At 42.1% G+C, this 5,829-nt stretch overlaps 1 protein-coding gene across 1 annotated transcript in view; it reads left to right on the plus strand.

Annotated features, from left to right (window-relative positions):
* LOC135112711 (uncharacterized) overlaps nucleotides 1-2,777 on the plus strand; it is a 231,195-nt gene extending 228,418 nt beyond the window's left edge. The window contains exon 8 of the mRNA XM_064027450.1: nucleotides 1-2,777. This exon is cut by the window's left edge and continues 526 nt beyond it. The gene's annotated coding sequence lies outside the window, so the exon portion shown is untranslated.
* Nucleotides 2,778-5,829: the final 3,052 nt, after the last annotated feature.

The following is a 5,829-nucleotide window of genomic DNA, read 5'->3' on the forward strand; positions in this document are numbered from 1 at the left end:
AACCCTGACCCTGAGGACTTAATTTCACTCTCAGGAGGCGTCAGGGTGGAGCCCGCGTCCCACGGGTCCTCTTCCCTCTGTCACCTCTATTAAGTTCCCCCGCCAGCTAGCGAGTGTTTAGATAACGAACAATGGTGGTGGTGATCTGACCTATATTGACACGCCCGCCCTGGCCTCAAGAGCGAAAGTTTAAATAAAAGAACTAATAATAGAAAGGAAAAAAGTGGGAAAAAAGTGAATTTATTAAACGCTGGCAAAATGATTGGAGAGACGGAAATATTAGGAACGAAGTAAATGAAAAGAAACAAATAGATGAGTGAATTATGAGCAAAATGAAAAAAAGAATAGGACTGAAAAAAAAGTGCAACATGAAAGAAACGGAGGAGAAAACAATTTAAGTGTAAAATCAAAGCAAACAGAACTGAAAACATGAAGGTAAACGAAAGAAAAGACAAAATGAAAAAAAAAAAGAATGAAAGAGGACAAAGAAGAGAAACAAAGTAATTGCACGTGTGTGTGTGTGTGTGTGTGTGTGTGTGTGTGTGTGTGTGTGTGTGTGTGTGTGTGTGTGTGTGTGTGTGTGTGTGTGTGTACATGCGTGTGCGTGTGCGTGCGTGTGTAAAGTAGTAGTTTTCAAAGTATATCTAAGTTTATTTTTCCCCTCTATCTCACAGTCTCTGTTTCGGAAGTGACGATGAAGAGACGAGGTGAGCGAGGCAGCGAGGAATGAGTGAGGTGTTGATGATCAGTGCTCGGTTAAGTCTCGCTCAGCAGTCCATGAAAGAGTCCGAAACGCGTCTCTTATTTGTTCATTCTCTCCAATACTGCGAGTGTTTTCCCTGGAGAGACCATAACAGTGCAATGATTGAAACAACAGAGGACGACGACGAGAACGCGGACGAGGGCGAAGAGGTCAAGGCAGAGGACGAGGACAAGGTGGATAAGTGCGTACATAGCTAAGAAGTTTCATGACAAAAGAAAAAATTAAGGAAGGTGAGCTTTGTGCATAACTACAATATTCCATGAAAGAGAGAAAAAAAATGTGGAAGTGTGAGAAAGTAACAGAGTTTTCAGTGGCAAGATGGGAAGGAAGAGGAAGCAGGAGGAGGAGGAGTCCATGGTGAGTTAATGAGTCAGGTGGAAAGTGGAAAGACTGAAAGAAAAAAAGAGTGAGAGAGAGAGAAAGAGAGACGCCTCCAACCCTCAGCCCCAAACAGGAGGGCGACGAAAGAGGAAAGGCGAGTTAAGGAGACACAAAGGGAACATCGTCTGCATTCCACGAGCAACACCTAATGCTGATAACTTTTGGTGTAAAAGTTTAATGCTCACCCTTTTTTTGTGTGGACAACGTGGGGTAGACGAGTTTGGGGAGGGGGGCACGGACGGAGAAAGAGAGGGAATGAGGAACAGGGAAGGAAGTGAAAGAGAGCGAGACAAGACTAAGAGGTGAAACAGAAAAGTAGGAGGCGGAATAGGAGGCACAGTAAAAGAGTGAAGGAGGAGAATGAGGAGAGCGAGAGGAAGGTAAGAGGTGCTCAAGGACAGCAGGAGGTGGATGGAATACGTGAAAATTAATGTGCTCGTTTGGGTAACCTGTTGACGACACGAGTCTCATTACCAGAGCCTGGGAGGTCCTGTTACGACCTCTGTACCCCGTGGTACAGATAACACCTGACATTCTCCTACTCTACTCTACTCTACTACCAAGTGTGACTTAATGAAAAACTATGAACTCCGGAGGAACAGAAGACAACAGTAAGCCATCCACTTGTTTGACCTAAAAGCTCATTACCTCGATGAACGGAAGGAACACATGGAGTTATGCTGTCAGTGAATCTCAAAACTGTGTGTGCATCTGAGGACACGAAATTTGCTCCTACGAATCAAGTGAAATTGAAAATTTACATGTAACTTGATTAATAAATGGCATACAGAAATGATTCCAAAGAAAATAATATTCGACATGAAAAAAAATAAATAATTATATATGTGTTAGAGGTAAAATGAGAGAGAGAGAGAGAGAGAGAGAGAGAGAGAGAGAGAGAGAGAGAGAGAGAGAGAGAGAGAGAGAGAGAGAGAGAGAGAGAGAGAGAGAGAGAGAGAGAGATAGTGTGTGTGTTTGTGTGTGTGTGTGTGTGTGTGTGTGTGTGTGTGTGTGTGTGTGTGTGTGTGTGTGTGTGTGTGTGTGTGTGTGTGTGTGTGTGTGTGTGTGTGTGTGTGTGTGTGTGTGTGTGTGTGTGTATACTCAAGGGTGGCTTTCAAGTTTGAACATACAAATCCAAATCCTGAAGGAAAGTGTGTACCTATAACTGTAAACACGAAAGTGGATCAAGCAAACAGTGATGAAAAATGATGATGATGATGATGATGATGATGATGATGATGATGATGATGATGATGATGATGATGATGATGATGATGACAATGACGAATGACTATGGAAGCAAGCGAGATCATTACTAGGAAATAAAGAAGGGGAAAAACAACAATACTGCAACATAATGCGGTAGAGACCTTGTGTGAATGAGAGACTTCGTGGGCCCAACACACGTCTTCTTCCACCCACACACCACAAGCTCTCCACAACAGGGACTTAGATGAACAACTGGAACAAATGGAGTGGAGCGTGTGAACCTTAACAACTGATTCTTACGTCCATCAGTCAGTGTGCCAGAGAGAGAGAGAGAGAGAGAGAGAGAGAGAGAGAGAGAGAGAGAGAGAGAGAGAGAGAGAGAGAGAGAGAGAGAGAGAGAGAGAGAGAGAGAGAGAGAGAGAGAGAGAGAGAGAGAAGGGGGAATAGGTGTTGAGTGTAAAAAAAAAGTAAAATAAATAAATAAAGGGAGAAAGAACAAGATTCCCTTCCTCTTTCCCTCCTCCACTCCTCGTGTCCTCAACTTCGCCAGCCTCCCGCCTCAACTCTCACCTCACCGCATCTGTACAGAGGAAGCGCCGCGGCCCAGGGAACGAAATGGAATAGAGGAGGAGGAGGAGGAGGAGGAGGAGGAGGAGGAGTTCCTCTTGGTCTTCACTTTGGTGTGTGATGAGGTGCAGTGTCGTCTCCTCCCTCTCCTTTATCTTCTTCTTCTTCTTCTTCTTCTTCTTCTTCTTCTTCTTCTTCTTCTTCTTCTTCTTCTTCTTCTTCTTCTTCTTCTTCTTCTTCTTCTTCTTCTTCTTCTTCTTCTTCTTCTCCTCCTCCTCCTCCTCCTCCTCCTCCTCCTCCTCCTCCTCCTCCTCCTCCTCCTCCTCCTCCTCCTCCTCCTCCTCCTCCTCCTGCTCATTCTCCTCGCGGCACACACACACACGTCCTAACTTGTAAACAGATAATGTAGTGTGTATGTAAGTCTTCAAATGATATATATAAAATAAAAAAAAAAGCTTGTGACAAAAAACAATTATGTTCTGTATTGTACGTTGTGTAGGGACAAAAAAAGGCCAAAAACAATGTAGTTTCAGAATTATTAGATGTGTTGTTTCTTTTCTCCTCTCATGGTGTAGGGAGGGAGGGAGAGAGAGAGAGAGAGAGAGAGAGAGAGAGAGAGAGAGAGAGAGAGAGAGAGAGAGAGAGAGAGAGAGAGAGAGAGAGAGAGAGAGAGAGAGAGAGAGAGAGAGAGAGAGTACTCATTTCTTTTCTTCTTTTTTTACTTCTTCTTCTTCTTGTTCTTCTTCTTCTTCTCCTTCTTCTTCTTCTTTTCCTCCTCCTCCTCCTCCTCCTCCTCCTCCTCCTCCTCCTCCTCCTCCTCCTCCTCCTCCTCCTCCTCCTCCTCCTCCTCCTCCTCTTCCACTTCCTTTTCTCCTTATCACTCCTCCCTTATCTCCATCATCCTCTTCCTGTCTTCCCTCCTTCTTTCCCCCTTTCACTTGCAAGTTGCCCAAGCAAGGAAGGTTCTTCAGCACACACACACACACACACACACACACACACACACACACACACACACACACACACACACACACACACACACACACACACACACACACCACAATAAAATATAATGAGGAAACTTTTTCTTATGTGAAGATTCTCCTTCTTAAGCCACAGACTTATGGGAACTGTACTGGAGGAGAAATAACAGTACAGTGCGGCATTACAACAAAAATGTCATTAGTGCGCGGCCACCTCTTAGTGTCTTGCCTTTACCACTGCACTTATTTCCCCGAGCCTCTCTTTAGCTCACGACAACATGAAGAAAAATAAGTAAGACCAAAGGAGGGAGGAAAAGAAAACTTCACCTTAATTCGGAGAAAATGAAGATGCAAATACTATTAAGAAAAGCCTACTCAAAAAAAGAAAAAAGAGAAATGTAATAATAAATTGTCATAGAAGAAATAGCTATCCTGAGAGAGAGAGAGAGAGAGAGAGAGAGAGAGAGAGAGAGAGAGAGAGAGAGAGAGAGAGAGAGAGAGAGAGAGAGAGAGAGAGAGAGAGAGAGAGAGAGAGAGAGAGAGAGAGAGAGAGAGAGAGAGAGAGAGAGAGACACACACACACACACACACACACACACACACACACACACACACACACACACACACACACAAAGAGAGAGAGAGAGAGAGAGAGAGAGAGAGAGAGAGAGAGAGAGAGAGAGAGAGAGAGAGAGAGAGAGAGAGAGAGATAGAGAGAGAGAGTACTGTGGATGGCAAGGCCGGTACACTCACTCATTCTCCGGTCCTATTCACGCGGAGGAATAGCAATCCAGGCAGTATCATTCAGTATTCTGCTACGAGACTGAAATAATGTTGCTTCGGTTCACTAAACTACAGCGTGGAGTCAGACTGTCACAGTACAAGAATATAGAAAAATATATACTCCAAATATGAAAACTTCTATCATGAAGAGAGAGAGAGAGAGAGAGAGAGAGAGAGAGAGAGAGAGAGAGAGAGAGAGAGAGAGAGAGAGAGAGAGAGAGATATATATATATATATATATATATATATATATATATATATATATATATATATATATATATATATATATATATATATATATATATATATATATATATATATATATATATATATATATATATATATATATATATATATATATATATATATATATATTGTATGTTACAAAGCCTATACAAGAAAAAACATTTTTCATAAAGTAGCGAAAAGTGCATCACAAAGAAATTAAAGCGAGTGAACGAGGAATGATGGGCACGAAGGTGAGAAACAATTTTTATCTTCATATCTTCGTATTGGACCCCAGTGAATATTCCTGAGCTATTGTATTTCGTCCTGCTTCGATTCCTCTCACAGCAACACTTCGATACATTTCAGGAGAGCAAGGAATTGTGAGAGTGAGATACAAGAAGTTATCGTGATATTACTACAGACAAAATAACATCCGAAAGGAGATTCTCTGCCACAAAAATAATGATGGAAAAGAAATCTAAGTAAAATTCTGCAACCAGTGTTCTCCTCTTCTTCCATATTAATTCCTCCCTGCTCCTCTTTCTTTCGGAAGTCAGTGGTAGATGAGGAGGAGCTTTCTGTTATACTATCCTAACTCAAAAGTGCAGACAGCAAAACTGATTTACGAGTAACAGTATCGAGTAGCCTAAAACCCAGCCAACACAGTTCAGAAGGCGTAAACAAAGCGAATAAAGTAATTGGCTTAATCGGCAAATCTTTTGAATATAAATCTAAGGATAAAATCCTCACTTTGTATAACTCCGTCCCCTTTTGGAATATTGCGTTCAAGCATGGTGCCCCTTTTGCCAGAGAGACATTGGTAAGTTAGAACGAGTTCAGCGAAGAGTAACAAAAATGATACCAAGAAACAAATCATACAAAGATCGTATTAAAGAATTATATTCCCATTAATAC

Source organism: Scylla paramamosain, chromosome 2, assembly GCF_035594125.1.
Source record: "Scylla paramamosain isolate STU-SP2022 chromosome 2, ASM3559412v1, whole genome shotgun sequence".
Classification (NCBI taxonomy): domain Eukaryota; kingdom Metazoa; phylum Arthropoda; class Malacostraca; order Decapoda; family Portunidae; genus Scylla; species Scylla paramamosain.